Raw genomic sequence first — 10,921 nt, 5'->3', positions numbered from 1 at the left:
TTCTCCTTCCTCCATACTCTAGAAACGCCACCCAAAATATACCGTACTTATCAATGGCACTGGACGTCGACTGGTGCCACGCCTGAGCCTGGAGGAAATGGCACATGGCAAGGGTGTTGGTGAGCATGGAGGAGTAGATGGAGGCGGCCCTTGCATCCAGCCCCTCCATGCACTTGCTCAGCTGCTGGTCGCCGCGGCAAGGGTACACGGGCCAGCCGAACCTCATCATGTAGCAATTGGTGAAGGACAGGGCGAGTCTGCTCTGTACCTGGAAAGGAAGGAATTGTGGATTTGTTGTTACTTAATTATTGGTATTTATTTTTATCGTTCTTGGTTATTTTATTATTTATTTTCATTATTGTTATTCATTTTATTATTATTTATGTTCATTATTGTGTATTATTATTATTATTATTATTATTATTATTATTATTATCATCTTTACTGTTATTGTTCATTTTTACTATTATTTATTATTTTTACTATGGTCAATCTTTATGATTATTTATTTTTACTATTATTTTTATGATTATTATTTACTTTTATCATCATCTTAAAACGTTTTACCGTTTTTATTGGTAATGGTAGCAAAATACGTAAGAAAATATATAAATAAGAACGATTAACAAAAATATATATATTCTAAAACTCATAAAAATAATCATCGTCAACACTATTTATTGTTTCAAATAACCATTCATTTAGATGGTGTTCATATTTACAGAATATCCCTACGACGGCAGTATTAATGATGATCATGGTAAGTTATTGATATTGATACTGGTCGTGTTTTCACTATCATGATTATCATAAACACTACTACCGTCGTTTTCATGATCATGATTATCATTGAACACGACCAGTATCAATATCAACAACTTACTATGATAAGAATGAAAACGTAACCAGATCCAGTGGTAATTACAAAGATCTTAATCATTAACTGAAAACTCACCTCGTCATCCAGGTTGCTACAGCCATTGTGCAGATCTTCCAAGGCGTTCTGGTAGCAGTCGCCATACCTACAGCAAGTTATTAACACGTTAACACTGCTGGCATTATCATTATGTTTGAGTTTATTATTTCAGAGAGGGAAACTATATCTGAAGTAATAATTATATCTAGTAAAACATATATAACTATTGGGAAGTGATAAGGAAGTATCAAAAATTATACAGATATAATAGCTATCGTTATTACAGACAGACAACAGGCGTAAACAGGGGTTGATAAAAAAAAAGCGTGTAATTTTCCCAACCGAAGATCTGGAATGTTCTAAGTAAAATAACATCGACCATGTTCTGCATGAAATTTCCCTGTTTGCGGTGTGTACTTGAGTCTACATGAAATGGCATTTACACGGGTTCATTGTGCATGCTTATATTGTGCGAGATACAAGTATCGGGTAATTTCTGTTTATTTAACGTTTCCCCTAACAGTAGAGACGAGGGGGTAATGTGTACTATTAGGAATTTTGTGTTTTCGTAGTAAGCTTTACAATTAACATGTTTTTTTTCAAGGTTAAGGGATTGGATTTAAAAAATAAGTAATAATTGTCATGAGGGTAATTAATATGGAAAATATCATTACCAAAAAGATTATGTGGTGTTTGTCTCCGTGTGTAGTGTACCTTTTAAACCACGGCAGTTATATAACGTATATTACGTGTTAACAAGGGCTGTTAAGACTTAATACTCAGCAGACAAATAATTAACGACAATTTTAGCATACCGATTTTTTGTAATCTCGCAAACACAAAGATTTAAAAAAAAAGGAAACCACGCAAACATTACTTTTTAGTCTCATTAACATCAATATTCAAGATCTGAAGAAAACTGCAATTCCTAAGTTTTTAAAACACGACAACTGAAATTTCCCTAAAGTTATTTAAAACAACAGACAACCTCAAGACTCACTTGGGCATCTTGGCTTCCCTCATGATCACCTCATAGTGCAGTTTCCCCTCACTAGCCGCCTCCTCCAACGAGTCACCCGCTGCCGTCGCGTCCACATATGTTGCCGCCGACAACACGAGCATGAGCGTTGCAATTTTCTGCCAGGTTATCATTTTCTGTTGACAGCATTTCCGATTCTGAAGTTCCATTTTATTGGTCCTTGATATAAGCTTTTGTTAATCTTTATTTCCTTATTTCTTCTTCTGGGTGTTCACTGACAAACAGGTGTTGAGTATTCGCCGTAGAATATGGTTTTATAACTAGGAGCCCTATCAATACTTGTCCTTGGATGAAATCGACACACAAGACCAATATTCAAATTGTATTCCAGTATTTCCGAATATATATTGCAATTTTAATAAAACGGGAACCATAAACATCACAAACACGACGCTTCACACACACACCATCTCTCAATCTTACTATCCAGTAAGTTGAAAACTCATTCCTTCTGTAACAGCGAATCCACATCACTAGGGCACCCTCCCCTTTTTCCACGTGTTTTTAAGACCCCGACCGTTACCCCACGCGGACAACAGAGGATCTGAAGACAGCCACCGCTCTTGCCCAGCTAGACCCAGGTGCAGATTTTGTTTTGAAAATGCCCGCTGGGATTATGGGTACCGAGGTTCTTGCCTGTGACATACCCCCTCCTCCATCCCCTTCCCCCTCTCCTCTCCCCACGCACTTCTTAATACCTCGTTTGCGAGTCTGTGGAAAGCTACTGTTTTTAATATTACTCTGTTATTACTGTTTGCAAGAAGGGAGTAAACTAGTGCTTGATATTTTAGTCAATGGAATAATGGCTATAAAGTAATAAAAGTAATCCGAGAATGGGAATAAAGGTGTCATTTAAAAATTTGGGAAATGATTGTACATAGCAACTAGTACCTGGTAACTATTTAAAAGCCACGCGGGTACTGAGGCCGTTTCCCCGTTTCCCTTTTTGGTCATGGGTGGTCACTTAATTGTTTATTCTCATTCCTAAGGCGTTTTGCGAAAGTTGTGAAGGTTATGGTATCTATTGTAGAACTTCACACATATCTTTGTTTGTCTCTGTCTTTTTCAATCTTTCAGTCCCTCTCTTATTCTCTCATTTACTCCCTCACCCCCTTCTCTCCTCTCTCTCTCTCTCTCCTCTCTCTCCCCCTCTCTCTCTCTCCTTCTCTCTCTCCCCTCTCTCTCTCCTCTCTCTCTTCTCTCTCTTCTCTCCTCTCTCTTCTCTCTCCCCTCTCTCCCTTTGCTCAACGAAACCCAAAAAATGAGAGCAAGTGGCCACGTCCAGTTATAGATAAACTAAAATTGATGATTCAGGTTTTACCTTCCACGTTTTCGTTAGCCCAAAAGTAAACAGTGATTAAACTTTTTTGTGGTGTGCACCGGAACTCAAAGTATTGAAACAGTATTGTGTTGCCTTCTAAGGGTAACGTATTCTATACAATAAATAGTATTGGTCTTTATTTTATTTATCTAGTACATGAATGTGTATGTATATGTATATATATGTATGCGTATCTATATATACATATTTGTATAAATTTTGTGTGTGGTGTGCGCTGATATGTGATGTATATGATACTTTTATATGTATTGTGTGTGTGTGGGAGTTTTCCCCCCAAAACCCCTTTTTTTTTTTTTTTGTTTTTTTTGTTGTTTTTTTTCTTTTTTTACTATACACACACACACCACCCCAAAACACACACCAAAAAAAAAAAAACCAAAAAAATAAAAAAGTTTTTTGTGTGTGTGTGTGTGTGTGTTTTTGTGTGGGGTGTTTTGTGTGGGGTGTGTGGGGTGTGGGCATTATTATTTATTATTTATTTGTGTGCGGTGTGTGTGTTGTAATATATATATTATTTTATATATATATATATATATATATATTATCTATAATTATATATTTATATATACATGTATATATGTTTATATATATGTATATGTATACATATAGATATGTATGTATTTATAAGTATATATGTATTGTACATATATGTATTTATAATTATATTAATAATATATTATTATATTATATATATAATATAATATATATATTTTATATATATATATATATATTATATAAACACACAAAACAACTACATTATATATAATGTATATTAAAGTGTGTATGTAATTATATATGTATACATATAGATACACACCCCACACACACACACACACACACACACAATATATTATATATATATTAAAAATATATAATATATATATATATATAATATATATTTTTTTGTTTTTATAAATTTTATATATTTATAATATTATTATATATATATTATATAAAATATTATAATATATATTAAAAATAAAAATATATTTTTATAAAAATAAATTTATATATAAATATATATATTATATATATTTTAATTTTAAAAATATATATATAAAAAATTAAATTTTTTTTTTTCTTTTTTTACCAAAAAAAAAAAAAAAACCAAAAAAAAAAAAAAACTATAATATATATTATATATAATTTTTTATATATTTAATAATTTTAAATATAATTATATTCTATATTAATATTATATTTTTTTTAAATTTAACAAAACCACAAAAAAAATATTTTATATTAAAATTATACATAAAATTATATATATAAAAAAAATAAAATATATATTATATTATATATAATTTATAATATATATTTTATTTAATATATAATAATAATATTATATATATTTGTTTTACATATATGTTATGTTTTTTGCAACCACAAGACACAGGTATTTGCAAATACACAACGTCCTCCCCCCAGCCCCCCCCCCCCAAACCAAAGAACAGAAAAAAAAAAAACCATTGACCCTAGTACGGCATTTTTAATACATTTCCACGTGGCCCGTATTTGCACGTAAGAGTACGAGTAACTGCCGGGGTCGGTGACCGTTGTTGCCATGGTGCCCCCCCCCCCCTGCCTTTTTTTTTATTGCCTGACAAACAAGTGAAGGTTGGTGAGGGGGGGGGGGCCGTGAGGGTGTGTGTGGCTGGGAATCAACAAAGGATGGATCGGTTGTAAGGATTTTGTTTTATTTATTTTGGTATTTATATATATAGATATATTTATATATATGCACGCACATGCCACACGGCATATATATAGGCATATATATGTATGTGTATATTGTTATGTATGTGTGTGTGTGTATATAATATATAATATATATATATATATATATATATATATATATTATGTATTATAACAAGAATATATATATATATATATATATATATATATATATATATATATACACGATCTTGACAGTTTATAAATACACACACACATTTATATATAAGAGAAAACGCTAACACAACATGAATTACACTTACTAGAAACCTTTATCATATAAATGAAAGCGTACCGGCAATATTCCATCAACGGCAGCTTAGTCAAAATTTAGTTAGATTACATTCCTCGAACTGTCAGATAGTCATTTGTGAATCAAAGTAATAAAAACACATGTATTATACAGAATAATCGTGCAAAATAGTTACAGAGTTATGGTGCCTAATGAGAACTTTAAACAAGACACCTATAGAGCCTTGAATATAATTACATTTGGCATTGCCTTACAATATTCTATCCTTACAGAGTCGCCTCCTCTGATGCACGTAATATAATGAAAAAAAAGAAAAAAGAAAAAAAAAGTTTAATGGCGTTTTGATACATGCGCTAAAGGGTCTAATTTTAGGTTAATAGGAAGGGTATATGTGTAATTAACTACGAGATTCTGTAAATATTTGTAAAGTGTGTGATTTACTTCTTGGTTTAAAAGGATGACTCCATGACTGAAATTTTGGTTAACTGCATGCCAAATCTTGGTTTCATTAATGCATAATAAAAATTGGTTTAACTGCAAGACTGAAATCTTGATTTAACTGTACTCCAAAACTCTTGTCTAGCTGAAAGCCTGCCAGCCTATGGCGCACTCGCGGGTGAAGCCTAGCCGCTTGTGGAAGGCGACAGAAGACTCGTTTTCGTCGCTAACGTAGACCGACGCCTTGCCACTCTGCCGGGTCACGTGGGCAGCCAAAGCGAGGGTCACCGCCTGAGCAAGACCTCGCCTCCTGTACCCCGGGAGGGTGAATGTATTGCTCATCGAGTTGTTCCGACCCAACTGAACCCACGAAACGGGAGCTTCGGTTGGGTGAGCCTTTCCTCTTGGATCCTGGCCCTCCTCGCCAACATTAGGAGGAGTTTCGAAAATGGCGTAACCCGGAAGAATGTGGATTAGCTTTTTCGTAGGCCTCGAACGACTCAAAATCTTGGTGCCTCCAGTGGGTGTGCATATGCTCGGCGAACCGCGGGTCTGTGCGCCGGATCTCGAAGCCTTTGGGCACCCTGAGGAGTGAAAATGTTCCTTCATATTCACCGGAGTTGGCAGTAATTATGGGAAATTAACGATAAACTACGCTAAATGGGAATATTAGTGAATGAAGAACAAGAAATTATATGAGAAGGAATATCAGTGTGTGATTAATAAAACTGACCTAAAAAGGAATATTAGTGAATAAATAAAAATAATATAATTATATTTGATATAACCTATATCAACCTCGAGCATAAATTCACACCTGTCCCACACACACACACACACACACACACCACACACACACACCACACACACAAATGCACACACAACACACACACACACACAACACACACACACACACACATCTATCGTTTTACTTCTCACACTTAGGAATACCTGGGTGTTGATAAAGTCTCAGCGGTTACAGTGTACAGGTTGTCTCATAAGACGCTCAGGGTGTAGCTTCCCCGTTCCAAGCTCTCTGTTTCCGATCATGAGGCTCAGCTGTAGACAAAACATATTAGGGAGACCGTTTTTTTGTGTTGTGTCAGTGTTTGTAAATAGTGCGTAACGAACTCGTGATGTTTATGATTTTTGTAACGGACTTTGTCTGTTATGACCTTACGTGTGTGTTATTGTTGTTTTTCGTATTTTTATTGCTATCACCATCACCATCATTATCACCATTACTATTATTATCATTACCACTATTACTCTATTACAATCGTCATCATCGTCGTCGTCGTCATCATCATCATCGTAATCATTACGATCACGATGAACGATACGATAAAGCTAATGACTCACACTTCAAACATAAAAAATGATAAAATAACCTTCACATCTATACATAATTTGCAACATGAATTTGGTAGAAAATTCATAATCAAATAGATATAAATCTAAATATATGTACACATGCATACACAATTAAGTATCATGCTGTGACCACGGCGGCTCAAACATGAACCTACCGTAAAAAAAAAAACACATACACACATACATACCAGTGGGGATATGTATGCTCGTATGTGTATATATATATATATATATATATATATATTATATATAATATATATATAATAAAATATATATATATATATATTATATGGACATCTGTGTGTATGGATGAATGAATGAATGAATGTCTGTCATTTACTAAGGATATAGTGATATATGTGTATGTCTGTTGGGCTATGGGTGTATGTATACACTAAGAAAATAGGCAGGCAGGCACACACACACACACACACACACACACACACACACACACACACACACACACACACACACACACACACACACACACACACACACACACACACACATATCATATATGTACATGATACATTACTTCTTTATTTATACAGCTCTTATGAAGATAATCTACCTTACATACATAGAAATGAAACAATCATATACTGTCTCTTACCTTTTCGTGAAGGTGCATTGGACAAGCGTAAAGGAATATAGGTTTGTCCCAATTAAAACCAGGTAAGGTCGAAAGTGCTGCAGTTACCTCCAGGTCCTCGTCCATATTGCAGTCCCAAAACACGGAGAGGCTTTGGTACTCCAGCTATCGGCACAGGGATTACGAATATAAAGAAATAAAAAAAAAATCGTCCATTTTACAAGCCATGTTCTAAAACTAGATTCTCTTACCACAATACATATATACATTTCCAACAACTTTGAACCAATTAATAGGTGAAAAGAACGAGAAAAGTGTAAAATAGACATTAATAAAAAAAAAAGGAGTTGAAATCACCATGGTACACATAGGTGTTGTCACTACAAGGGTCAAATGTTTTTCCCCTTTGTCGTAAATACACGTGTTTCCCAGTTCTTGAGCGTTCCGTAATTGAGCAAGATTTCAAGTATTCCGTATATCTGCATAAACAGGAAAAATATAGGTTTGAAAAGATATTTCTGGTACTGCTTATAAAAAAATATTAATAATAAAATATAATAAATTAAAATAAAAAATAAAATATTTTCTTATCTACTCTTTAAAATCATAGGTTTTTGTAATATACTCTGTTTGCAGTTGGTTGCATACGTATTATTATTATCTTATAATTCAAATATAAGTCAATGTTTGTACTTTTTTATAATCTAAATGTTTGTGTTTCAAATGCGTTTTTAGAGATGTTGCATGTCAATTTATTTTATGCCGTAAAAAGATTATAGCCACATTGCGCGCACACACCACCACACACACACACACACACACACACACACACACACACACACACACACAACACACACACACACAACTGTATCAAGATTCAAAACAGAAGTAAGAAATGGCCAAAAGTGGTTCAATGATAAATGCAAGAAAATGAGAGAAAACAAGCAGCTCCCTTGGAGAAGATTCAGATGACATAAATCTCATGCAGCGTATGAAATGTATAATGTAAGAAGAAATGAGTAAAACCAAACCACGAGAGACGCGAAATTAGACTGAAGAGGATATAATCAATAAATGTAGAAATCAACCAAAGCTTTTTTTTAACTACATAAATAGATTAAAAACAGAGATCAAAATAGCGCCATCAAAGACAATAACACCGTTTATACTAAGGAGGAGGAAATGTGTGAAATCCTTTATGAGAAATTTCAGTCAGTGTTTGTCCAGAACCCGTACTTTGAAAGGGCAAGTAACCATACAAACGTAAATCAAAATATCGAAAATATCACACTCGAAAAGAATGAAATAAAAGACCTACTGAAAGGGCTAGACAAGACTAAAGCAGAGGGACCAGATGAGATTTCTTCCTGAAGAATTATGTACTCCGTCATTTTAAAACATTCCAAATCAGAAGACAAGGGGAACACCAAAAGATGGAAACTCCCCCAATGTTAAAACCTTTTATACAAGAAACGGCGACAAACAAAACCCTCTAAATTATAGACCGGTTCGTTAACTGGGTTTATATGCAAGGCTGTTAGAAAGGATAAGTAAAAAAAACAGTGAGTTAAAAGTACTTGAAAAACACGATATGATTAGATAAATTTGGTTTTAGGGAAGGAAGAAATGCGTATAAATCTCTTCTGTTTCTGAGTATTACAGGAAAGAGACGTCTGGGTTGGGGGGATTGTGTATACTTAACTTCAAAAAGCATTTGATAAGGTTCTCCATAGAAACGTATTACGGAAATTAGAAGTGAAATGAGTGAGAGCAAACTCCCATTGGAATGGAATCTTTCTCGAAAGACAGATAAAGCATCGAAATTAGAGGGAAAGCATTTCCACATGGCGACGAGAACTAACCAAAAAACCTCCCTACCTCACATACACACACACAAAAACACAAACACACAAAACACACACACACACCCCACACCCCACACACACATACGCACACACACACGCACAGAAAAGAGGGAGAGAGAGAGGGGGAAAAGAGAGAGAGAGGGGAGAGAGAGAAAAGAAAAGAGAGAGAGAGGGGAGGGGAGGAGAGGAGAGAGAGAGAGAGAGAGAGGGAGATGTATGGGTAATCACACAAAACATGTGTATATGTTTCCTGCATAGACAGTGCAAATGCTTACCTTTCAGATGGGGGAGATAACATTCTAACTCATCTCTCAGTTTCGGTAATCTCTTCTCTCAATTTCTTGTAGTTTGCCCATTCCCATGCACCTGAGGAAAAGAAACGGTATCTCTTTGGTTAGTTTTTTTACATACATTTGTTTACATGGCGGTTTCTCTGTCGTCTGCCTGTCTGTTTCCCCCCTCTCTGTCTGTCTGTCTGTCTGTCTGTCTGTCTGTCTGTCTGTCTGTCTGTCTGTCTGTCTGTCTGTCTGTCTGTCTGTCTGTCTGTCTGTCTGTCTGTCTGTCTGTCTCACGGAATCTGTAACTACACTCATATGCCATGACTTGACTCCCCTGGTGTGAAAGTTACTATAAAATTACACTGGAAGTAATGTTCCAGTAACTGGCAATTCACATAAAACCTGGACTTTATTCGACTCGTTCGATGATATGGCAGCAACGCGTTAAGTGAGGGACAGAGGGCAGCACTCATCTCAAAAGAATCTGTCTTGGTTTTCATTTGAAAGGGAAAAAAACTTCTCTCGTGCTTTTACTCTGGTGCCAAAATCTTGAGAAAGGCAGTATGTCCCAAGATAACTTCTAGATTATATTGGGTTTCCAAAAACATGTCAAGATTATTTATAGGATTTTCGGTATCCTTTAACAAATCCTAAATAATGACATCCATTTGAGCATTTTCCGGTTATGTGTTAAGGATGTTGATTTTCGTATTTATTTGCAAAGCTTATATTTATCAATGCACTTTTTCGGTTCACAAATATTGTTTCTTATGACTATAGGAAGTCGGTATATCAGCAACTTTTTTAGAATAAAAGTGACCATTATGGGGGTCTGTCGCCGCCAATGTTTGTAAAATTGCGTTGAAATATATTGTCGACCAATTAATTAATGTATGATTAAGGATAATGGTCGCCTTGATCGGTAGGCACAGCACTCTGAGTCGCTACTTTAAGACATTAAGAACCATATTTAAACCAAACTTAAGTGTCATATGTAGAGTCAGCGAAGAGTACGCAGGGATACCAAAAAAAAAAAAGAAAAAAAGAAAGAAAGAAAAAAAAACAAAAACTCGCTTCATATACACACACA

General features: G+C 34.8%; 1 protein-coding gene and 1 pseudogene across 1 annotated transcript in view; both read right to left on the bottom strand.

Annotated features, from left to right (window-relative positions):
- The window catches only part of LOC119590154, a gene marked incomplete in the record, with an annotated part of 81,088 nt that overhangs the window by 35,995 nt on the left and 34,172 nt on the right, over positions 1–10,921 (bottom strand).
- On the bottom strand, positions 5,827–8,073 carry LOC119590144 (annotated as a pseudogene).

The sequence above is a fragment of the Penaeus monodon genome, chromosome 3 (genome assembly GCF_015228065.2).
Source record: "Penaeus monodon isolate SGIC_2016 chromosome 3, NSTDA_Pmon_1, whole genome shotgun sequence".
In the NCBI taxonomy this organism is placed as follows: Eukaryota; Metazoa; Arthropoda; class Malacostraca; order Decapoda; family Penaeidae; genus Penaeus; species Penaeus monodon.
This window is presented reverse-complemented; position numbering and strand designations above follow the sequence as displayed.